Consider the following 26,419-nt stretch of genomic DNA (forward strand, 5'->3'; position numbering starts at 1 on the left):
CTACTCTTCCGCCCCCAAACCATGACATTAAACATATATATACGCGCTAGATATTTTTGTCTTCTACAAGCCCCAAAGGCTCAAATGTACAATCTTCCTCCCTGCCATCACGAGGGCCCAGCGCATTTCTTTTTAAACAAAAGCTGAGATTATCGTGTAATTAAGTGGCTCGAGGCACCGAGCCTTACAAAAATACCCTGTAGAGGATCCCTTTCAGATGATGAAAGACGGTAACGCTGTGAGAGCCGGCAGAGGAGCGCGTGGCGAGCAGATCCGGGCTCAGGTGAGAGTGGCCGAGCGCGGCTGGTGGCAACCTCGGCTAACCCAGGGCAAGGAGCGGCCGTCCCAGGAGCCCGGGGAAGAGAGCGGCAAATATACAACGCCCCCCGCTTCCCAGCCTCGGCGTTGGGCTGCAGCTCTGCTGCCCTCGATCTGCAATTCCTCCGGGAAAATCCCGCCGAGATTTTTTGGCCGGGGCTTTGGAACAACTGGAGAGGAAACTTCACTGAGCCCTCCGCCTGTTTGGAGAGCACTTTGTAAGTTGGTGCTGTGCTGACGGAACACTTCTGCAGTGCAAACACCGGCCGTTCGCCCTCTCGCTCGCACGCGCGGCCGTCGAGGCTGGCAGAAGGGCTGCCGGGGAGCTGGGGCGCGCGGCGGCTCTTCCTGGCACGAGCTCCGGCGGATCTTACTCCCTCCCTCCGCAGCTGCGAGTTGCAGTAGTTCCCCAATGGGTAGATGGAATCTGTTGTTTTCTCTCGAGGGAGTTACTAATCTTTTCAGCTACATAAATACACTTCTATTATTGTCTGAGTAAATTGCCTTAGAAAACTGTTTCTTCAGGAAAAAAAAAAAAAAAAAGCTGAAATTTCTTAAAAGGAAAATGTCAGTATGTTTTTCATAATTATTGCAGTACTTTTTTCAATCATTGTTTATGGTAAAATCTCGATAGTTAGGATCTAGCATATAAACTGACATTATCACACCTGCTTCAGAATCTGAGCTTACCCACTCCCAAATAAAAAGCGAGGCTTGTGCCTCTCAGTCCCCCTTGCTCCTCGGCAAACCTCACCCGCATTTCTTCCCCAGTTACCGCCCGCCTACATCCGTTTGTTAGGACAACATTTCTCTTGGAGAGCGAAGAGCTCTGAAAGGAGAAAGATGAGACGACCCCACCGTTGGCACCGCGCTTCAGTACTCACATCCAGCCCTTCCCAGAGAGATTCCAGGTCAGCAAGGTATTTATCCAAATGCTTCACTCTGCCCCCTCCAGCAGTAAGGTGAGGGGTTCGCTCTGGGAGTCAGTGTTTAACAGATCCAGGCGTCCAGTGGTCTGAAGCCCCCCGAACACGAGGGCTGAGGAGAGACCTGCTCTATTTTACACACAGCGTTAGGTGTTTGTAATGATACTCCTGGAAATAACAACTCAACGCTTAAAAACTAGACAGCCTTTGGAATCGTTTCTTTTGTAAAAAGAAAAGAAACGATGCAACAGGCACTCTCTCCAAACCAATCTGCACTGGGACTTCACCAGGAGGTCTGGAAGCAGAACGCAGGCAAGCCCGGAGCAGATTTGTTGAGATGCCTACGGATGTCTGCCGAACCTGCCTTTATATTATCATAAAAGGTTCGGTCAGAAAAGAACCCACGCCTAAGCAGTGGAGAAACCATAGGCAAACCTGTACCTTATTATTTATATTATTAGTTTTATTATCTGGTCTTACACCTGAGGGGCGTTTAATGAACGCAGTGAACAGACGCAGTTTGGCTCAACCACTACGGTCGGAAGGCAAATCACATCCCAACCGCGACCCGCGTGGAACATTCCCACCTCTTGCTGCAGTGATTAAAATCATAACAGTGGAAGAGACTGTAATAATTTTTGAGTCTGGACCTGAAATTACCTGCCCAAACAGCAGTTTTACATCCCAGATCCCACTTACGTCCGCAGGGCCAGGGACTTAGACGCAATCCCTGCGGAGCTCGTGGGTTTCCCAAACGGCAGCAGGACGCGCCAGGGCTGACCGGTCCGTGGGCCAACTTGTGCCGTGGCCCTGAAGAGTTTGTCACAAGTCTTGGGACAGTTGGTCCCACCGAAATCCCAGCTGTGGGCAGAAGCGATCTGGCAGAATATCAGCTTTGCCTTGTTTATTTTTTTTAAAGCCTCAAATCTTCTCGGTTATAGAGCAAAGCTCAGCTATATCATCTTCTAGAGGCTTAAAAATGAGGTAAAATAAAGTCCCCGTTTCCTAGATCCAAAAACCTCCCGATTTTTAAGCTGAATATATTATTCCAGGGATTCTCAGCGCTGGTTTTTCAATAACTGGGACCACGATACCGATTGAAGGGTTCCCAGCACATCCCCCCTGGCTTCCAGCGGCAGCAGGTCTGGCCTGACAGCAGTGATTTATTCCTCGCAGAGTTTGTCAAAATTCCATTTCAGCCGCCAGCGTGGGCAAGGGGGCGAGAAGCAGGTGGGGTGTTTTAAGAGGGAGGACTGTGCCCGTTTAGTTTATGACCTGGTGTTTTTACTTTCTCGTTTCAAATTCCACACGAAGCCGTCGCAAAGCCACTCCGCAGCGACCGGAGGGAGCCGCAGCGCTCGGGCGGGCGGCAGCTGCTATCGCGACGGCAGCTTGGGGCGAGAGGCTCCTGCGCAGAGCCCGGCTTCCCAGCGGCTACGGGGACCTGTCAGCTTCTGATCCGCAGCGTGAGGAAACCGCTGCCGCCCCGCTGAACCAACAGAAGGAAAATGTTAAAAAATAAAGGCGGCGTTTACATTCCCCAGTCAGCGTTTCGTTGCGGTAGAAGGCGTCTGGGAGGGCTGGGGGGGGGGGGGGGGGTGTGCCTGAGCCTCGGCGGTCCCCAGGTGTCTCCCCAGGCTTTGCTGGGCAGCCTGAGAGGAGCTGGAGGAGCTTTGACACCTTTTCGTCGCGAAAGCTGCACCCCTGCGCTCGGCAGCCTTCGCTGACCCAGAGCTTTCTCCCCCCCTCCCCGAGACATGGGGTTTGTGGGGCTGGGGAGGGGACACACAGAGTTTCCCAGCTGGTGCGACCCCCCAAACAGACATCAGTGACCCTCCCGAGCACCTTCTGAAGGGTCTCAGCATTTTCTGGATGTTCCCTCCCGCTCCCAAAAGGAAAAGAACGCTTCTGCCGTGATCACAAGGATTTCTTCCTTCTGGGCCAATTATTGCACCTTTTTTAGTCAGGGTTTGAGGCAGCAAAGCGACTCCAAGGTGCGCGGTGCCGGCGAGAGGAGGGGGCCCCGGTCCCCTCCACGGGAAGGGCACGGGGGGCACGACCAGCAACAGCGGCACACGGCTGAGCCCTCCTGACTCCCTTCCAAAAAAAATACTTGCAGAGAAACCTGGAATTATACATAAGTGAAGTTGCCTTTTGATATCACCACGTAATTTCCACTTCTGGCAGAGAGATTTTTTGCCCAGGCTAATTTGGAGACATTTCCCTTCACCACACTGGCACCGCCGTGTCATTTTTGATAGAAGTCTCATTCATCGGGAGGGCCGGGGCAACGCGCGCGCCTCCCGCCCCGGCAAACAGGGCTGGTTGTTGAGTCTCTGGGAAGGCTGTGCGAAGAGATAAACATGCTACACATGAAGCACATTAGGTGGAGGTGAAATACAGCTGATTATATTTAAGGGCTTACAATAGTCGTTAAGAGCTTCTAACCACAGGCCCTGGCAGGGCTGGTCCTCGGCTTGCAGCGCATGTCTTGGCTACATCCTCAACCGACTTTCTGTTTCTGCCCCTTGAAACGGGGCCAATCGTGTCAGTCTGGTGGCAATGAAAAAAAAAAAAAAAAAAAAAGAAAAAAAAAAGGAAAAGAAATCGACTCTGTTAATAGGATTATAAGATTTGGGGAATATAATGTTGTTGCAGATCATTTATTTTGAAAGCTGATTTCATTTTAGTGCAAACAAGCTCGGCCCTGCACGCTGGGGGTTTGCAGCCATTATGCCAAACACAATCATTGCTGGTTTGTAAGATGTGATTGCTTTTTAATGTGGAAATTTCACAAGGTTACAAAAGAGGAAAAAAATTAAACTCCTTTCTTATAACAAAGTCACTCTGGGCTACGCGCTACAATGCCCTGACACTGTCCAGATACTCTGACCTCATTGCACATCAGAAAGGTGGATGAGTGTGATTTACACCGTTTCGCAACGGGGTGGGTTTTGGTTTGGTTGTTTTTTTGTTATTTTATTTTTTTCAGGCAGCTGAAAAAGCCGAAGAGTTTTTGAGCAAATAAAAAAAAAAAAAGAAAAACCAGGGCTTTTGTAAAACACATTCGGAATTGCACAAACACAGCCCAGGGGTCAAGGAAGCGGAGGGTGGATGAGGAAAGAGTCCGGAGGGATAAACGCGGGGATAACGCCATCTCCCCCCTCCGTGCCTGATAGCTGGGGACCCACGGGGGCAGCCCTCTCGGCGGACTGAAGACTAAGCTCCTCCTCAGCGCAGCAGACCATCTTTATATTTGTTAGCCATCAGAATAACAAACGATAATCAGCCTCCCTGGCCTTTTCAATAGCAGCCTCCCAAAGGGCTTAAATACGGTCTAGAAATAACGGCTCAGCCCCATTTTCCTGGGTGTTAGAAGATGTTCTGTCACCATCTCCGAATGAACCATTGTTGTGACAAAAGCCTCGTGGCACAGCCCGGACGGGGCTGAGCACGGAAACAGGCACCAGCAGGAACATCCCAGTCAGAGGAATTCATCGGGAGGGCCCAAAAGGAACGAATTTTTCCAATGTGCTCTTGAAAAAGCAATGAAGGGGGCGGCGGGGGGGGGGGGAAAGGAGGCTGCCCCTTTCGGAGGTGGTGGGGGGGGGGGGGGGGGGCAGGACAGCATCCTCCTTTGTAGTGGAGACGCTGCTTTTTGATCTCCAGAGCTCTCCCCAAAGGCAGGGGTGCGGGAGGGGGGTAGATCTGGAGGGAGACACACAAAGGATGGAGCTGAAGCGCTGCCTCGGAGCCGGGGATTGAAATGACATGTGCGCCGCGCAACCTTTTTTCTTTCCAAAGCAATTTGCTATCATTATATTGCCCGTGCATTTCCAATCCATGTCAGCCTGTTCTCTTTTAACTTGGCGGGAGGGGAAGGTGCTTTTATTGCAGGGCTCCTTGCAGAAGCTCACCAGACGTTGCTATTATTACATCTGCCGGGCACAGCACAGAATGATGCATGTTCATTAAAGGAATGGGGTCAGAGTAAAGCAAATTCGTTCGGTCCCTGCTAGAGAACGCTTGAGTGGGCTTAGAGGTTTTCATATACAGAAATATTGGAAATTTTAAAAGTGGGATGGTTTCTAACCCTGTAACTTCAGTTCAGCTTCTGGCTGGCGTTACTGAAATCATTTTGCTTTGCTTGCCTGGATCCCGTCAGTGGCGAAAACCCAGGAAACTGCTAGAACGACGTTTATTAAGGATTTCATAAAGTTGCAAATGACAAGATTCCCATTAACTATTTCTATCAGGACTCCTGCTTCAACTTGCATGATTCTGGAACTGCTGGGGGACGGTGTGGGGTCACAGATATCTGCACACGTGGGAGGAGAGGTGGGGCAAGGTTTGGGACAAAAATCCAGATTTCACTTCTTCAACCAGCTGCTGTCTCGCTCACGGGCCAAGGGATGGAGCTGATAACCACTCCCTGTGGCACCGTGCCTGGGCTGATACACTCTGAGGCTTACCACCGACAGGCAGCACGCAGAGGTTAACTTAGTCTCTGTTTCTGCGTTTCCAGCTATTCGTACCAGGAAAACTACGCAGAGCAGAACAATGTCATTTTGGTTCCCTCATCTATTTTACCCTGGTGTCGGTTCAACCCCAAACTGCCTGAGAATGACCAAGCCCTCCCTCCAAACTTCTTTTCCTTCTGTTCTTGCATGGGAGGTTGGTAGCTGGAAAGGCCTTTTTGGTGGGAGAACAGCCAAAACCAGCCACCTCTGGCTGTTTAGCTTTGGAGTCAGGATTCCTAACGGCAGAGAGAGGCTCCGCACATTCTTTGGTTTCTTCTGCAGATCTGTGAAGATGACATCAGTCACCTCCTCTAAAGATGGCAAAGGCTACGGGAGGACATAGCAGAAGTCCCGTCCGCTCAGATCCGTGACCAGCCAGCCCCCGAAAACTGGGGACTTTGCAACGCAACTACTTGAAACCGCCCTGTGAAGCGCGGTGAAAGGAGCACCAACAAGAGCGTGCCACCAGTTTACGCCAGTTCCCTCCCTCGCAGCTGCTGACGGGGCGCTCGAAAAGGGAGGGGATGCTGCTGGGTGGCGGCGATGCTGCTGGGTGGCGGCGATGCGGCTGGGTGGTGGCGATGCTGCTGGGTGGCGGCGATGCGGCTGGGTGGCGGCAATGCCGGCGATGCCTCTTCCCATGAGAGCCTCGTGAAGTGCTTTGGAAGGACTCGTGCAGCCAGGCCAAGAGGTGAGCTTGGGAGTCGAGAGGACCAGAATTTGCCCTGTGTTTCGTCGTGGTCTCCTGAAGGAGGGTCGAACCATGAGGAGTCTCGCTCACTCACTTGCTCTCTGTTTTTTGCACAGAAGCCCGACGAACAGAATCACAAGCGCAGCTTGAAACGAGCCCACTGCACACAGGTTTTCTCCTGGCATGACAGGCTATCGCAGCCTTAATGGTAGGCTGCTAGACTAGAAGCAGTCTTTCATTGAGTTTGTCTTACTGAGAGGAAAAACTGCTTTGTGTAATAACTTTATGGTAAATGTTGGCAAAAGACTTGCACTGCATACTGAAAGAGAGACATTTCTGACCACAGCTCATGAACCGCATTTATTTACTCTGGCATTTGTCCATTATTTGTTCATAGGCTTTCTGTCTCTGCTAAATGTGTTCCAATTTTGGGAGCTAAATCATTGCCAGTAGTTTCCAGGACATTCCGCTAGGCTAAGCAAAATTGCCCTAAGCAGTTGTCAGAAACCGCTGGAGTAGTATTTTAAATACAGAGTATTTGAAGAAAATAAAGGATACCAAGCGTCCTATCTGTCTGGATCCTGGAACCTGTGTGCAGGAAAGAGTTAGGGAACAGAAGCAGAGGGCTTAAAGCAGTGCCTGTCTTTCCTGAGCCATTTTCCATCACTTAATGAACCAATCTGATTTTAAAATGAGGATAAGAATTAAAAAGTACATGTATTTATCAGCAGCTCTCCAGATAGAAGTCATGCTCAAGCTTCAGGCTGGAAAATCCCAGTGATTTACTCCTTAATAAAAGCGAATTACAAAATAGAGGAGGAACACCACGGCTGTTAAAACTGACACTCAATTGCTATCGGATGGACTTCCAAAAATGTATATTTATAGCTTAGGCAGGATAACAATATGGGAATTGCTTTCCTGGAGCAGCCCCCTGATCCATCTGCTCACTGTCCTGCACCCAACAGAGTTCACAGTGACCTGCTGTGCTACGGGCCCTGATCGCGGTGCGATGAGGATGGCAGAATCATCCCTAAGGCAGCGAGTGGCTGGCTCGAAGGACGAGTGCCTATGTTTTTCTCTAATGTTACTTTTCTTGGCATTAATTATTGCAACTGCAGGTAGCCTTATTGTCCAAAAGGCAGCTCAGTGCCTCTCTGAACCCCTGGCCTGCGTGGTGTCCTCTGGCACAGCCGTCCAGGGTCAGCGTGAGCCCGCACGGAGCAGGGCGCTTGCCTGCTAGTGCTGTGGAATTCGCCGCCTTTCATTTTCACCAATTTTTGCTGTGTGTGAGAGGGCACACTGATGATTTTCTCTACTTTTATCACGGCCCTTTCTTTTCCTCCCCGTTTCAAAGAGAAACAAACCCCAGCTTTCCAATGTCTCCACCAGAGTCCTTGCCGAGCTCATTGCCAAGCTCCCTCTCCCTGGGCAGGCAGAACAACCAGTCCCACCTATGCGGTGCCGGGAGAAGTGATTTACATTCTGCCGTCCTGTTCCTTATCCAGCCCATTAAATCCCACCCAGGGTTTTAATCCACATTAATAGAGCATCCTCAGTGAACTGCCAACTAGGATTCCCCTCTGACTCAGTGCTTAAATTTAGGGCCCTCTGAAAAAACGGGCTTTTTTCCTTTCAATGCATATGTACAAATATTTTATCACCGCCGAATTTCAGCTGTCATGTTATTACTCATTAGGCTGTTTGCAACCACATGAACCTCCTCAAAATGCTCTTTTCACACAGTGAAAAAAATAATGCTGTGTCCTGTGTTTGTTTTTCACCACACTGCCCACTTGTGCGGTAAGCACGGTCCTAACAGTGATATAGTCATAGCAGTACAGTAAGTAACGACGCTGATCCTCATAAATGGAGGATCTCAATGGTAAAGCTTTTACTTTGACAAAAGCTACCCATTTAATCCCTACGTGAGTAAGTGTTCATTCACTAGGTATAAAGAGTGCTTTGCTTCCTATGTTCTAGCCCGTTTTGAGTGACTGAAATATCCAGCTTAACTCGCACGATGGCTTGGGTTTTTTCCTTAGCTTTGTGTGTGTGTCTTGCCAGAGGCTTACTGGGAGTCTGGAAGGGTGGATGTCTGGTTCGCCGCTGTCCACCCCGCTGGGGGCACGGGCGAAGGTTGGGAGAGACTAGGGAGGTACGATTCGGCAAAATCTGCACCAAACCTTATCTGCTCACCTATTCCTGGGGCCGTTTTATTTTTACTTGCCATTTGATGAATGTAATGGGTGCAATATGGGTCCGCGAATCCCAGGTTATCCCTGTATTTTTAAATACTGGTAGTCTCAGTCCACTATCCCAGGGCTTTAAATATTATGTCTTCCAGAATTTTTCCTATTCCCACCACTAATAAGGAAATGCAAATGTTATCCTATCACTTGGCAGTGGCAGATTTATACTGTATGGCAATTCAGTTGCCTTTAATTTACCCGTTTGCTTCAGTGGCACCTTTGTTTCACATTCTCTACCACTACTACTACTAGAAAAGAGGAGGAGGAGAACAGATGACTTTCCAAAAACCTTATGTAATAAAAATCTTCCTTAGCTCCCCCTTTCAATCCCACGAGCCCGAGCAATGCTGCGATTCCCCTGAAGCCTTCAAACTTGTGATATATTCGAATAAAGCATTCGTATTCACTTTGAGACATTCAGCTGCTCGGGGCCTGTGAAAAGCTATCTTGACTTCCCGATTTTCCTCTCGCTGGTTCTCTGCCAAAAGGCAGCACCGTTACCATTCACTCGTGCATCAGAGGGTATTTTCTAAACAAAAAAAATAAAAATAAAAATAGAAGGACTACAGTGGGAAAGCGACAGCATCTGGAAAAATCAAACAACATGAATTAATACATTCTTTGTGGGCTAGAGGAAGCAATGGAGTCGGGGAAGGCCTTTGGATGTTATGTTTTACAATACCTCTGGAGGCCCAAGCCCCACTGTAGGCTGTTTTCTTCCTGCCCTTGGACAAGCTGAAATTAACTGGTAATAACACACAATTAAAAGCGCATGTGGGTGTCTGGGGGGGTGAGTGGGGGGTGTCTTTGCTCTAATTCCGCTCCTCCTGTGCATTTTAACTTTCAAACTTAGACAGCAGTGAAGAGGAGACAGCCAGGTACACACAGCAGCCACATCAAAATCGTGGTGGGGCAGGGGGAACATTTGACACCTCCTTGTTTCAATGCCCCCTGTCTGGTTTTAATTTCGGTAAATCGCTCCCGTCTGGGGATTGTATATTTTCAGTGGCCTCTCCCAGCAACGCAGAGGTAGAGCGTTAGTTGTGCCAAACCCCAGCTCTGCTCCAGCGTGGGGCTGCAGCTCTACGGGAGCCAGCGCTCGGGACCAGCCTTAGCTCGGGTCTCAAGGCGATGCCAGGGGATCTCACTTGCCCTTTTCCCTTTGGAGCCACCTTCGGAGGGAAGAGGTGGACAACCTGAGTCACAAAGCGGCTAGCAGGCTTCTCACATCGCTGCTTTGAAAGTATTCATCAAGGTCCACGTGTCGGAAAGGTGCCTCCTTAGCGAGGGGACGCTGTGCTGCAGGTGCTGCTCGGGCCAGCGAGGGCTTTGTTGGCTCAGGTAGGAGGTTCGGCTTTAAGAGGCGAGCGGGACCTGGTCCTGAGTACCTCCAGGGAACGGGATGACTTGGAAGGGCAATTCGAGGAGGATTTCAATGGACGGCTGTAGGTACAGCGGAGCCTGGGCTCCCGTCCCTTGCCACCGAGGCCAGCGGAGGTTTTGCTCCTGGTTTTGTTGAGGGAAAAGCTCAGGCCCAGCCCAGAAAGCTGGTGTAATCTCGGGAAGAGTCGCCTCATCGCAAGGGAAGTGAGCAACCAGACGATATTAAACAGGGAAGAAAGAAGAGCTCCTCAGTCAGCTGCTCCAAGGCTGAGCGTCGCTGCCGTAGGGCGTAACCCCCCATCCCTCCTCCTGCGAGCGTCTCACCAGAGCAACCCCCTCACGAGCACTGAATAGTGAATAGCAATTTCAGGTATTTATGCCTGAAACCCTCCATCACGTATGGAGACGTGTCAGGGTGTAAAGCAAAGCCTTTCCCCCCGCCAGTGTTGGTTTGCACGACTCCTGGACGCTCATCTGCTTGGGCATGGGGCAAGGTCAGCGGGGAGCACTGGGCAGACTCCAGGCGTATGTGGCTGCTGGAGGGGTTGCAGAGCTCTGCCTCTAGGAGCCAGGGGGCTAAAATAACCCTCAGGATAAAGCCAGCCGAGAGACACCGTGAGTTATGTTGGCCCACCGGAGCTCCTCTTGCAAGGAGCGGGATTTGGCCTCGATGCAGCAAGGAAATGGAGGTGGAAATAGGGAAATTTTGAGAAATCACATTGTGCCACTGCGTGGCCCTGAGGAGGCAGTGAGTGACTTACTCAACAAGCCAGCGAGAGTATGAAAAGATAGGACACCTGAGCCTATTCCACTAGGGCTTCATGACGTGAAAGCACGCTTTTTTGAGATCTGAAGGAATTTTTTTTTTTCCTCTCCTGCCCTCACTGAGTTCTCTGTGAACTGAGCATTACAGTGGCTTTGACTGTAACCATTATAATCATTTTCCAGTGCTAATGTTGTGGTTTTAATGAAAGGAAACAGCAAATGGGGTATCGACTCATATACACAAATCTGCACTTCATTTGCACAAAATAGCTTCTGGATGGCTTTCCTCCATGTTTTTGGTCAACACCACTCTTTTTGAGAAATGATCAATGTCTACAACTGTTTGCTCTTCCACAGATAAAGCAGATGCTATTCATTACTGCCTTTGCCATGCATATATTGCTCCTTTCCCCAAAGCAGCCGCAGTGGGTCATGTGTTTATTTTTCTTTAAATCCTTTTGTTCTTAAATCGCTCCACTTTTGCTTTCAGGATATGACGAATGATTAATGCTGTAGTAGCGGCATTCTTGAATTAGAAAAGTCACTGGCAGCTTCCAAAATCATGGAGACGACCAACAAATAAACACAAACCACTTCTTTAGAGTTAGATACAGTGTGATGGCGCCGAGGTAAGGAGAGGTGATGCTGCTGGGAGCACTTATAAAGCTCTGGGACAGACTCACAGTCACTGACATGTAAATCTCAGCAGCTCTGATAACAATGCAGGTGTTTCAAACCATCTTGCATTGAAGTAATAGAACTGCAATAAAAACAACGTTAAGGCAAGCTCAGAACTGGTGTGGGCACTTGGAAGGAATTCTTTTCTCTAAGAAGTTATATCATCATCAAGAAAAGAACTATTCGTGGGTTTATGGTTTGGGTTTATTTAAAGAATAGAGATTTGGAGTTAGATGCTAAAGGTAGGCGTTCGGCACCTCCCAGGGATTACAGCCAACAGCACGAGCAACAGCTCACCAGGGAAGGAGAAAGATTATGGATTTCTGGAGTAACCCTTTGCAGTCACCACTGGAATATCTGTCTGGTTTTCCAAGTAGAGTCAGCCTCCTGCTCGCGGTGATACTAGAGCACATAACATGGTAAAATTCCAGTTAAATGGGAATTTGGGTGAAACAGGAAAGCAGGATTAAGTACATTTTCCTACATTCGTGCACAGAATGTAGGAAACGAAGCCCCTCAGGTTTCTATGTGGCCCTGTTCCTCCCGTGCTTCATCACAGCACCTTGGTGGCCAGCAGAGCTGGGAGGGTGTTGGGCAACTCCTTGCACCACGGAGCCTTTAAAACTCCTTCATGCAGAAGGGAAGGACTGGAAAGGCTCTGGGATGGCGAGGAATAAGGCCTAGCACCTCCAGCTCTCCGGGTCTGCAACCCGCAGGGAGAACCTCTGCGGGTATGGCACTGCGGTGGGCTGACAGCAGTAATAATCACGGCTTTCCTCACGCGGGGCTGCCCCCGAGCACGCTGCAGAACTGACTAATTCTTCTCCCTGTGGCTCTGTTTAGGATTCCTATAGATATCAAGAGACTCATATTAGTTACTTCAGTGTACTCCTGAAAATAAAGGGCCCCTTTATTGAGTGCTACAGTGCTATACACTTTCCTGGCCTTAAAATCTTTTTTTTATTATTATTTTTCAGCAGCTTGTTCCTTATTAGAGCTGGGTAGGAAAAATGGTTTCCCTGCAGAGTGAAAGATCTCACAGTTTCCAGAAGGTCCCTGCTGCTGTTCTACTTCAGGATGCTTTCAGATAGGGCCTGCTCAGTGCACTCAACAGCCAGGGATTAAGACTCCCACTGGAGCTGTTGGAGAACTGGGTAAAAACCATTTCTATATAGAAATAAGAATAAAATCTGCTGTAGTCCAGGATCAGCTCAGTACGCTGGAGGAGGGCGAGGTGCTTTTGCTCATTCCCCTGGCTGAAGCTGTTTCACCTTGTGCAAGTCATGGCATCTCAATCTGGGAAGAGACGTGGATTTCCCTCTGCTCCTCGCAGCACAGGGATGTAATTCCTGGACAACCAGCTCAGGCTTTTTCACTCTCTGGCCTAACGATTGTCTCAGCATCTATGCAAGCTGGAGCATCTCCAATGGGAGAAATTCTCATTTGGAAGCAGTCAGCAGCCCAGAACACACCGGGGCTGTGGGGTGCTGAATGTCAGGTCCCTGGGTCAACTTAAAGAGATCACAGCCCTTTACGTGGTCTGCTGGTTTGGATCTGAATATCCTACCCAGGGACTTCGGGCTGCCCTCAGGCAGCAAATGAAGGTCTCTTGTTTTGACCAGAAACTCACTAAACCAGTGAACATCTTCCCATTGGAAGGTCTGGATTTGACAAATCAGCTTTTTCTGATTTGAGGACTTTATTTCTGAAAGCTCCCAGCCACCTGTGTTCCCTGTCGCCTTTACATGTGGGTCTCCAATAGGGTCCTTCACCTGTGAGTCTTCGTTCTTCTAAGTTTTTCTTAAGTTGATCCAAGGAAAAATATTGGACAGTACTTCATCAGCCTTGCCGCAGCCCAGGCTATGCCTTTTTTTTTTGGCCATGCTTTCAGTCCACTTGAAGCTATGCTCACCCAAGTGCGACCCTAGAGAGAAGTTCTCTCTCTTTTCATCCCCCATCATCGCTTGGAAACCAATTGCTGAGATCCTTGGCAGATGTCATACAGACGTTACACCCCACCAGCTCTGCAGGGGCGCCTGAGGTACTACGGGGAGAAATTAGAGGTCCCTTCCATCTCGTTCAGTGAATCCTAGATGTGGGCAGCGGGTGGGGACTGTCACGGGCAGAGGTGAAGAATGGCCCTGCCCCCTTGAAAACCACAAAACCCATCACAAAATCTTGCCCCATAACAGACTCATCCACCTTTCCTTCCTTTCCTCCCCTCACGTGGCAGAGCTGGTACGTGGAAGTCTCCGCTTTTCTCGTGCTTGTGTCCAAAAGAGGGAGGGCAGGGGCTGCTGGAGCCGGCAGGGTTCAGCCACATCCCCCCTCCCCATTCAGGCTCGCTGCTGTTTTGATGCTCCAGCTAAAGAAAACCTCCACAGATTTTTTTTTTTTTTTGGTCCTCAGAACGAAGCTTCCCACTGCTAGCCTTGGGAGACGCCGAACATCCCGGCTGGGCAAGAGCTCTTTATGGGTATTTCTAGTGCACAGAGGGAGAAGTGGGAAAAAAAGCGACAAACTACAGCAAGTTTACGGTAATTGCTTTAATGAGGCAAAGCCCTTTCGAATGCAAACGCTCGACAATACACAAAGAAACAATCAAAAAAAAAAAGGGGCTTATACAGGCTGTTTTATAAGAAGGTAATAAAAACAATTGTATGGCGCGCTCCGTTGCATAAACAGGCTCACCATGGAAGGTGTTTGTGTGAGAGCAGGACTATGAATACTTAATTGCTTCCATTATTCTTATTTTCAGTACAAAATACTGCAATCAAAACTGAATCTGCGGCTTGATTTTTAAATAAAAAGGTTATATTCCAGCTCCATTGTTGTAAGTATAATAAAACACAGTCTTTCTGCTAAACGGTATTTCATTTCTTACTGCTTGTAAGGAGGTGTAACAGTGATTAACATCTACATCCCCGGCAATTTCAAAACTTCCTCAAAGGCAGGATCATTATTTCTCTTCACATGGAAGGCAGAAGACCAAAAGGTTCAAAAGGTCTTCATTAAAGTCACGGGAGCCTTTGGTGAGATCCTCCCATGGCTGCCAATCCGCTTTGAACCAAGCCCCCAAGCGATGCGGAATTCAGATCTGTTTTCATTCACCCACCTCTTCTGACAAAGGCAGTGAGTACCAAGGATGAGCGTAAGGAAATGTGGATTTGGGGACCTCGATAAGTTGCAAAGAACAAAACTGGGAAAATGCCACCCGTTTTCCCCCTGTACCTCTCAGTGGGGGGAATGACTCGGACAAAAGGCTGGTGTGAATTCGAATACAACCTGGCGTGGCTGGAATGTTGCATTCTACATCTAGGGATTATTTTTTTTAAATATGTGCTGTCACACTTGTGCTTTAGCGGCATCTCGACCAGACTCATTTTCAAATACTTAGACATAAGAACTCCTTTTCTTTTCTTCTGACTTTTTGTTTTAGGAAGAGATACAGAACTGTGAAGGACCGCTTGTGCTCATAAACTGAGTGGTAGGTCTGAAAAGATTGAAGGAACAGGACTGTGTTGTACAAGACAGTTACTGCCTGGATGAAAAAAACCATCCACATCTATTCATTAATGGTTTGTACTTTACAGGCTGAGCACATTGCTGTAAAATAACATAACGGTAACACCAGCGAGACCAGAGTCACCCTCACTGAAAACGGAAAGCAGTGATGAGTTCTGGTTTCAAACTGATGGCAAAGCATGACTTGAAATTTAGTATTTCCTGCTCATACACATCTTAATTTACATATTTAATTAAAAGAACCTTCTGCCGTAACAGACAGTAAGAAGTAGCACTTTTCCAGCTCACTAGGCCTATCATAATTTCTAACCTTGAAATCATCTGACTGTTGGACTTTCTGCTGGTGCTACAGCACCTGCCGAAGAGGCCACGTCATTTTTATTTTCCCCTTTCTCATCATGACAGACAGCATGACGCTGTCAGGAATCAAGCGGGTATCCTCCAACGTTTCCTGCTCACAACGTCATGGTCACATTTCAACATGTGACACCACTAATGCCCAAACACTGTTCACATGAAGCAAAAATTTGGTAAGGCAGAAGCTCTCATTCCCCCCATCCCAGGGAAAATAACTAATTTTAACACCTTCCACCTCACTACAGTAGAACTACTGTACAGGAGGACAAAGGACATGTAACTCAGAAGACGAATATTTTAAACTGCCCGTGACTTGCAGGAAGAGTGTAGACCTCCCTACGGCCAAGCTCTGAGCAGCTCACGAGCCTTAGGGCAAGATCAGCCTTTCCAGGCACCTATTTGCAGGGTGTTCAGGGGCCCAAGAACTCCCAAACTCTTGGCCTTTCAGCAATGTATCCTACCCTCTTACAAGACATCAAAACCAGATTGTTTGCTGGCATCCATCAGTCTTCAGCGATTAAAGGCAAGAGGACGCACCAAGGAGGAACACATGTGTATGTATGTGGATGTATATATAAGGGGGAATTTTTGTAAGGAGGAATTAATGTACAAATTATATCCAAATAATGTATGTAAGGAACACACACACACATATATATATATATATAAGCTGAATGCCTATACATATTTTGAGAATATCTATATACGTTTGCATTTATGCACATCTACTGGCCAAAACAGCTTTGATGATTTAAACAAACATCTTGATATACTGAAAAGCATCTTTTAGGCCAGGCAAATTACGGTTTCTAACCTTCCAGTACATGTGTCTCCTTAATTTAGTCATTAAAAGAACTAATTGCCAAACAAAGATTGTATGTGTCTCATGGTCCCATTAATCCCAAGAAACAATGACAGTATGCGAGACCAAAATTTTGCTTGCGAAGTAAATCTAGGTATGTAGGTTTCTACACCTTATGCAGAAAGTTCTACACGTTAATCTGAAATTTTCAGAAGGAATCCAGACCATGCTTTCCTCTTAGTGTCAAATTCTTCACGGATCAGAAAGCAAGTCTGCAATCAGAAATCCAAACACGCCAAGACGATCTATAATATGCTACAGAAGTGGAATTGAAAAGACAAGTCATTCAGTCTGATGAGGTAGATGGGTGTCTGGAAGCATGCTGAATGTCATCTGCTAACAACAGCCATCAAGATCAAGGAGTCTAGCAGGGCCAGACTGAATTGATTCCAAAGTCACTCATGAGCTAACATCTGCTTACAAGGACGTGTGAAGAACAGCCAGGAACTAGCAGTGAGGAATTCTGGATAAAGAGGTGTGCCATTAACCAGCCCCCAAAACTGACCAGAGAGGCTTGGTGACGTGCCACCATACGATCATCTGACTGATCCTAAATGCCCTGGCTCTAAGATCCTAAAGCAGATGTCAATGTATGTGTGTTGTCACAGAGGAGTTTTCCTCCTCAGTCCCTCGTCAGAGGTCCCTCGTTACAGAAATAAGGCTACAGTGAAGGCAGTCCTAGATAAACCACACACGGCTCCTTTGACCCTCTCCTCCTTTGGTTTCCCCTCCTCTAAGAGGAAGTTCTCTGCGTTTGAGCTCAGTTTTCATCCATTGGCCCGTCTACACTTGCAGGACATCCACCTGAGTCAACGAACAACCGTCCACTACTACCTTGGAGAGGCCACCACCTCTCCAGGCCAGCGAACACCTTCACAGCGACGCTCACCAGCGGCCGCAGCAGGTCCAAGGTGCTGTGGAGACACAGCACTGACCAAAAAAACGCAAGCGACTGCCACGTGCAAGCGCGCCACTCGGGGTGCGGGCTGCGGGCAGCGGCCTGCCACGACGCTGCGGTTTGATTAAGGGCCTCAAACCAGCACGAACCAAACCAGAGAGGCTGGTGCACTGAGTTGGGGCTCGTTTGGCATCGCCGGTTGTGCGTGTTAGGGAGTAGGTGAAATATCACCTTCTGGGTGGGAGCCTGCAGTCAGAACGAGATGCCTGATTTGGCCCGACGTGACGTAACCCATTGGTGATTGCATCTTAATCACAGCTAATACCTCCCATCCTCACTGCCAGCGTCTGCAGGCTGGTCGAACCCGTGACGAGGGTGTTACCAAACATCATGACCCAAGTCCTTGGAGGGTGTAAATGGGCACAGCAGCTACGGCAAATCCCCGTTTCAACAGCTCTTCCTCTTCACCTCTGGTTTATCACACTTGATTGGTAAAGTTGCTCACTGAAGAAAAAAAAAAAAAGCTGCTTCCTTAGAAGAAATGTTGCCCAAGAGCAGTTTACATCATCACATGCTATCTGGAAGCTATTCTGCGAAACATCGTAATAATTGCTTTTCCTGGACCGAGACACTTATTAGTAGCAGCTAAAGTTAACAGATTGGAAGACTGCCTGAAGATGATGGATGGGTTTTCTCGGATTGTAGATCTCTGGTCATTTTCCATGGCAGCTGTAAATTTTAAAATAATATAAAGTTAAGCAGTAGTAGAATAGAATTAACAAATATGACAGCTACTGACTTGATCATTAATCATCCTAAATTAATGTTAAAGTGTTACATATGATGAGCCAGATTTCGCCCTGGGGTGTATACAGAAGTTTCTCATTGATTACAAATGGGAAATGGCACATGTATGTGAACGCTGAATTTAGCCAACTGCTTGTTTTGCTGGATTTTTTTTATCTCTATTGAGGGAGGTGGAGACATTTCTGTTTAACGAATCCCCTTACATACTAGTGACCTGGAAGAAAAAGATCAAGAGCCATCACCTGCTTTGCAGTCAGTATCCCAAGCTATTGCAACAACAACTCTACCTGTTTTCAAAGCTGAAGAGCATCAATGCCCTGCAGAGTTCAGGAGTCGTTTGGTCTGCCTGATGTCCACTTCTGAGGTTGCTGCAGTCAAAAAAAAAGGATTTATTATTGGACAGAACGAAGATTTTTGTCCACAACTGAAATTCCTTCTTGGCTAAAACACCATTTTTCCTAGACTTTGTCCTAATTTACCCTGTAATTTGTGATGAAATCCTGTATCTAAGTATCTTCTTCAGATGAATAACGAGAGGAGCTGCCAGAGATTTGCATCAAAAAAAAAAAAAAAAAAACCAAACAAAATGAAGTAAATCAAATCCGATGCAAATAAAGAAGTCTTTCACACGGAGACACCATAACGATCCCTCACTTTCTCTGCAAAAATCTGGAAATCAGAAAACCTGTAATAGCCTCAGCAAGGTCATGGAGATACACAGACCTTGACCTTGTGAACATCTAACTCCTCTCAGCTCCTTTTGCACTTCCTTAATACTGTTACACGAATTACGTGTTAGTTACGCCGCATTTTGGCATCTTTCTGTAATACATACTGTTAGTATCAATATATATTAGCTACAGGACCGAGCTTTTTGGCATTGCTCAGTCTGGTGTTTAACGTCTTTCAGTCTCTAGGTACAAATGCTCGACGGTAGTTGCACTGAAAACAACTTCTTTGAATGCCAGCTGCAGAATACTGTTATCAGCAGGTTTTCTCAGGGCCAATTTGCTTCTGTTTATCCACAGGGTTTGGTAATAAATACATGTATTTGGGGGCTCTAGGTACATTAAACATACTGAATAGTCAAAGCTTGTGGAAGCTAATTTCCCTGTCATTGCATTACAGTTAAATCGGTTACGCACGTCTCCTTCAATTATGTAACTTGAAGAACACCAACAACATAGGTGCCTGGTTTCAATAGGACATATGCCGGGTTTAGCACTTACAATGGATCAGCTTTTAGCATGAGACACTAAACTCATCGTGCTTTAAAATCCCCAGCCACAATTTCAAACGTAATATTGTCTTTCTTTGTGTGTGTCATTAATGGCTTTTCTTCTTATCCTTTCTGGATGTATACTATAATACTTTGTTCGAATTAAAGTGAAGACTGGAAGGTAACTCACAATTAATACATGCAGTTAAGTGTTTACACCATCAGATCCTCTACTGATACCAGCTCAGCCTAGCAGGTATTCAACCAGTAACAAAATGCGCACAATAGTCAAATGAGCTATTTGCTGTTAAATCCTGATGTAGGGAAAGTGCCAGGTATTCCATGAAGTCTCTTCAATGGGATCCTTTCACGGCATTTATTCGGGGTGGAAGGCACTCAAGCTAGTGCAATGGCACAGAAGGAACAAGGAGAAGGAAGGGTTAAATTAATATCCACAGAAATTGACACACTATTTTGATTCTAGCGTTGTGTAACAGCAATAAAACACATATCAAAAGGATTAAAAACTGGCTGACAAATCTCAAAAAACTAGGCATCAGCTGGGATTTGCGATTGAATGAATGTTCCCAGCGTTCCCTTGAGTTCCGTAGGAGGCTTAATATTCTTCAGCGATGTCCCCAGTGGTCATGTAAACGTATCCCTCAACACAGTCTGTGAAAGCCGTGAGTTCAGCAGGACAGTATGCAGTGATGGAGACTGGGCAGTCAAACAGGAATCAGGAATGGTACAGGAAAGATCACCAAAGTTATTCAAGGGAGAATTCCTTGCAGTAGAAAACCAAAATGAAACTAAAAATTAAAGAGTTCGGCCTGTTTAGTTTACCAGAAAGAAGATGGAAAGAGGTGAGTTGCACACGTAATTCATAGGAGGGAAATACCAAGTCAGAAAGGACTCTTCCACCTAGCAGGAGAACCATGGGCTGGAAACTCAACCCAGGCAGACTGACAGTAAGGTCCCTTTTTAACAATAAAGATGCTTATCTGTTGGGAAAAAAACTGTCCAGAGATATACCAGGTACCTTCTATGATCTCTTAAGGCCAAGAGAAAGACACGCTTTAGCCAAAACCAGAGTTTTGGGTTTAACATAAGAATAACTGGAGACAGTGTGAAGACATGTAAGCAGACAAATTGATCATATTCTACGCTTACGAATGTATGCAAATTTACCAGAGCCAACATTTCCTCATGTGCCTGCGGTACGCCTCGTTAAGGCAATTGCTTATTAAGAACCGTCTTCTAAGGAGGTGGATTATCATTGTTTAATCTTACCTGAAGGGATATTAAGAAAGAAAAACGTTATCGAACATTCAAACGGTAGAGTAAAGCCTCCAATACAACTTGTCTTGCAACACAACAAGTTGCTGAAGAGCACAGCCCTTATTTGCCAGACACAAACCTGAGGTAAAATGCCGTGAAGAAAAGGAACTCATCTTATATTAAGAGACTATTAACAAATAGTCTCTTAATATTAACAAATATTAACAGACTAGTCATGAATTACGCTTTGAACTACGTGTGTGCCTCAGTGTTATTTTTTTAAATAATTAGAACCACAATGTATCTGCAGATACTTTCTGCTTCTATCAAATAACAATAATTACCAACCGATAGCATCCAGTCCTCTCTTCCATTCTGTAGCATATTATATCTTCTGGAAACGTGCTGAGCCAGTTACAATAGCAAAAACAGAGAGTAAATCTGTTCAAACAGTGTGACTAAAAGCAGAATCTGTCTGTTTGCTTTGGCATGGTTAGAACAAAAGGTTCCATTGCTGCTTTTACAGCTAAATAGCATTTTGTAATGAGCTCTGAAACTTTTGGGAAAGTCAGATTACAATGTTGGTTTAACATCAGACACTCCATTGTTTAGATGTAGGATCACTGCGATGTCCGGTCTCTGAAAACTTTAGTTTTTCTTTTGATTTTAAAAAGACCGCTGAAGTAATCCACAAAGAGCTCAGGCCTCAGGAAAGAAGTCTGAAAAACAAACACTGCTAAAGATCGGCCAGACATGATTACATGGCTGACAATTACATATGATAATCATTAAAATTATCCGATTCCAACCACATGGCATCGCCATACAGCAGATCTCCAAGCAAATAACGTGTCACATAATAGGTTTTGATTGACGTTGTCAGCAGCCTTTTGAATGTGAAAGATACCTCCCCCTCAATGCCTCAGAAATCAGGGGAGACTACTGACCTCATCCTAAACTGGAACTACTTGCAAGTACCCAAATACCCTCGGTAACCTAAAATCCTTGTTTTACTAGATGATTAGATACACGCATATGCGGGGTCCGGCTGCCTACTTCCAATTGTAAATAACTTAGCTAACATATGTATTAGTGGTTTCAATGAAAACCCTAGATGTTTTCTGAGAGGTCTTTCAGTTACCTGCCAGGACATCTCTGGGAAGATATGTCTGCCTACAAGCCAGCTGAAGCGCTCCAAACAATTGCTGAAGTCCGTGTGTTGGTTGGCATAGGGGACCCAACCAGAGAGCGCAAGGAGCTGCCAAGGAGCTGCCACCGAGCAGCATGAGCCTCCTCTACTGCAGGCTTTAATTTATGTTAAAAGAAAACAGGGATGAGTTAACGATTGCTAAATCAACAAATCATCCTCCTATTGCAGGAGGCCCAGAGGACATTCCGTCTCCAGTGGTGATATAATCAGTAAGCAAACACATTGTCACGATGCCTGGAAGGGGCATCCAAAAAGCAGAGGGGATCGGACCAGGAATTCAGAGTATTTTCATGGTGCCAGCCTCCACACATGTCCGTGGCTTAGCCTCCTGCTCCTTGTTTTCCTCTAGACCAGCATGAGGGCACAGCGCAAAACTACTCTTCAGATCTATGATGCAAGTTTTATTGTTTCCTTCTGCATACTGCTAAGTAGGAAGAGAAACATAATGTCTTAAAAATGAATTGAGGAGTAATACCATACATTTGTTAGAAGGACAGTTTTTGCTACCATTGTTGCTTTAAAGAAACAACTTTTTCTGCTTTGGCATCGAAATCAGAATTGCAACACCGCAGCTGGAAAAACAGATGTCTCTCCTAACCAGGGCTGCCATGAACACAGCTCGGCCGCTGCAGGCTGCGGAGTCAACAGCACAGCAAGAAGGAAGGTTCAGTTAAGACACTGCAGCAGTTTTGCCAGCGCTGTTGAAGGTGAGCAAAAATCTTATGTGTTATTCACCTCAGTTTCACTGGTCTGACGGAGCATGTCAGCCAGCCTCAGTGCAGGATCCTGCCTGTGTTATAAACACATGGTGTCTTCAACCAATGCGCTGGCATTTTTCCCCATTCTTTGTAACAGACCACAGTGAGGATCAAGGGAAAATACGAAGCAATAAAACTCACGAGCAGACAATGCAACTCGGCAGTTATTCTTGACGCCTCAGTCATAAATGTGTTTCTGTCCTGAGTTAACAGTTCTACAACGCTACAGCTCCATCGAGATGGCCTTTCCAGTAAGGAACGGTCATTTGACTGCACGAGGGGTGTCACCTTCCTGTGAAGGAAATGTGTTGGTTTTCATATAATAATGAGAGGAATTATCTACAGGGTCTGTATCAAATCAGAATCACATATGGCTTCCCTGCAAGAACAACGAGGTTTGTTGGAGTCCGTTGCAGTTAGGCACCAAAGCCACCAGCATCACAGGAGAGCAGGTTCTCCAGAAGAAGAGTGAAGCACCAGCGCATCGCAGTACACCACACAGGATGAAAACTCTCCGTATCCACACAGCTCTCAACTTCCAGCACCAAGCAGGCAACCCCATCCTTTGTCCTGAACTGCAGAGAACTCTCTCCAAAAAAACCAAGTCACGTGATACTTAGACTTCACAGGGACAAGATCTCCATGTTGTGCACGAATACATCAGACAAGATGTCCAAGCTATTAAAGAGCCATCAGTAGAGCAATCAACGGGGTATGTAAACAAGCCAAATTACACAAAAACATCTGTAAAGATGCAGCCATAGCCACCTTCTCCGAAGAACTGGGTGAACAGCATGACAGAGCTAGGTCAGCTGACACGTATTTCCCCCCACCCAATGTCCAGCACTACACATTCAGAGGCTACTTCATCAGCAGAATGCTTGGGCGGCTGAAGCATGAGCAGAGGTAATTAGCATGGGAGCAGGGCCTCTCGTTCTCGTTGTGCAGAGTCTAATACAAAGGGACTTTGATCTTTAGGGGGATCTCCACCACAGTGCAAAATAATAATGATGATAACACACCAGTAATAATAGGTACGGATAGCAATGCTGAACCTTGAACACGTATCCATTATAAACACATAAATATTCAGTTGTCTACTATAAGAGCACAGGTCATAGACTCTTTAGCTTCATTTCCCTCCTACAGAGCCAAAAGTAGGCAGGAAATTTATTGAAATATATTTATATAGATTAGCTGGTAAACAGTATCTTTTCGAATTGGCACGACAGGAATTTTGGGAGTCGGGCTCCCAGTGTGTATCTGAGAATTTGTGTAATATTAGAATTGGTGTAATATTAGAAGCAAACAGAACATTTGAGCTGTGGAAGAATCTACAACAAATAACTGAAACAGCAGAGATTTTCTTTCAAAACAGGACAGGAGAGGCTGTGACACACAGCTAAATTCCCGGCGGTGTTTTGAAAAACTTAGCATCTACCTACAAATGAACTGGGGGCCTCAATTTATTAATCTATTGATTCTATATGTGACTTTTTTTTTTTTAATTATTATGTAGAATAAAGGAGACATGCCCAACCTATGGCCTCCAGGCCAGCTGCCAAAGGCCAGAGTAACTTATCCAAGCAATAGCCACGCTTTGCTGTCACATCCTTCACTGTGGCCCTCAGTCACAGGGAAGCGATGAATTGCAAGCTGCTAAATGGGCAAACAGTTGGCCAGAAGCTTGGTCTTAGCATGGCTTTTGCCCAAGGCTCATGGTTTTAGCCCAACACCGTTACAAACCTGCATCCATTCTAATTCAGGCATGTCCCACCACAGGATTAACAGGTGATGTGAACAGCCCTGAGGTAAAAGAATGAGCGCCCTGAGACAAGCGCGACTTGAACCCCCTCGTCTATTGCCAACATGAGCATTTTCTGAAGGGAGTGCTTGCATTTTGGTTTTCTAATGGATAGGCCTCTCACCCAGTCGGAGGTCAGAGCGTACGAATTCTTCCTTAAAAATGACACAATCTTCCGGACCAAAAGGCTGAGATCGACACAAGGTGTGTGGAGTACGCATTTAGGGAGTAAACACAACTAGTATTTGCTGCCAGACCTAATGCACCAGAACTCGGCTGTGGACATACATAGCAACAGTCTAGCATTTTCCTGAAGTGGTGTTTTTCTGTCCAAACAATTCATCCCTGCCTTGGGAAATCAACCCATCAAGAACAGAGGGGCAAAACCAGAGGTCCAGAGAGTAAAACATTCCGAAGGCCATCAGCAGTGAGATTTTCTGCAGACACCATAGGAAAGGAATAGGTGGATGGAAAGTGGAGAAGGTAGTGACCCGGTAAAAGAATGCAGCGATGCTGAATAATACTAGTGGGGCTGCATGGAAGAAGCCAAATATCTCTGTTATTTTCTGATCAAAAGGAATCAGCTGAACTCCAAACTCACTGGAAAGTGATGAGCTAGAGCTTCAGAGAGCAGTCGGAAACAGGGAGGTGGGGCTGCTTGCGTAGCTTTGCTTGGCATAGTTCCCTTGTTCTCTAACATGAGGGGGAAAACAGTATTCCAAAACTCTTCCCAGGCAGTTATTAATTACTTTTCTCCCTTGGATTACAACACACCCACACATCAACAACCCTTTTGGTGACGTTGGTCTGGAGTCCTGTCCAGGCTTTCCATGCGGAGCTCGTAAGGAGCTGTCCCACTCCGTGCGTGTCGAAAGTCTCTCCCCTCAGAAATGCATTTGGGCTGGTGCCTTGAAGTGACATTTGAAACCTGCCCATGTTGCTTCGCTTTTTTTTTCCCCTTCTTGTTGTCAGGCTCATCATGCTGAGTCATATCTGCAGCTCGATCACAATGATTATCCTGAAATGTCAGCAGCTGCTCTTTTCACCCCCATATGGTGCCAGATTTAGGATGAGGTTTCCCTAATGCATAAACAATGACTATAATTGTGGTTTTTGACAACCAAGGTATCACAGAGATGCTATTCTGCTGTAAAAAAAAATGTATTTCCAGAGTCGTAATGAAGGGGTGGGTCATGCTGACCCAGATGCTTCTTTGTGTTTGTCCCCAAAGGAAGTCTATGACATAAGTGAATCCCTGTCAGCGCGACTGTTGGGCATCGGATGTCGTTTGACAGGGGAACCAGCTAAAAGCTTTAGCAGTTAATATCTTCCTAACTGTGAGAGCATTATTTGCCTAATTCCAGAGACGATTGTTTGATAGACAAAAACCTGGCTTTAACTTCTGTTTCTTTAATTTAGATGGAATTTCCTTGCGGTTCTCGGATAGCTCTGTCTTCTCCCTTAGTGCTGCTTACAGTTCCTGGCTCTCTTTAAAAGCCAACTACAAAAAAAAAAAAGTTGAGGTATCAGAGAAATAACAAATAAACCAAAGCCAAACAAAAAAACTAGCAGGAGTTGACAAAAGTAACGAAAAATCAAGGCTCTGTCTCTTCCTTCTTTTATGGATGTGCATTGAAAGTAGCTCCACTATCCAGTGTCAGACAGAAGATAGTGGAAGTGTATCGGTGAGAGGGGAATCTAGCCTCAGAACCTCCATTCTGCATTTTAATGCCAAATAAATCAGTACAGAGATAAATGAAAGATAAGCAAGTAGAAAATCCTGTAAGGGCAACGGCAGGGTGAACGTGGTGTATTATTGTTGAAGACTGGGAGAAGAGTCATTGAAGCTGGTGGAAGTAACCACCACCCTTCATTTGAGATAACAGAGCCAAGTAAGTTCTTTGATGAGGTAATACAGGTTTCCGAGACAAGGCAAAAGTACTCTCTAAATTTTGAATAATGTGGGCAGATGGTACTGCTGGTTATCGCTCTGGATAAGGGTGTATTTGTGGGTATGCACGTACAAGAAAACAAGCTAGCTGAAACAGAGAGAGAAATAAGCTCTAAACACAGCAGCTAAAAGGAAGCTATCTGGGCATAAACGCCTAAAGGGAGAGCTTATCGGGGGCACTGAACAAAAAAAAACGTGATGCTATAAGCAAAGATAC

The sequence above is a fragment of the Leptosomus discolor genome, chromosome 7, assembly GCF_034619465.1.
Source record: "Leptosomus discolor isolate bLepDis1 chromosome 7, bLepDis1.hap2, whole genome shotgun sequence".
Taxonomy (NCBI): Eukaryota; Metazoa; Chordata; class Aves; order Leptosomiformes; family Leptosomidae; genus Leptosomus; species Leptosomus discolor.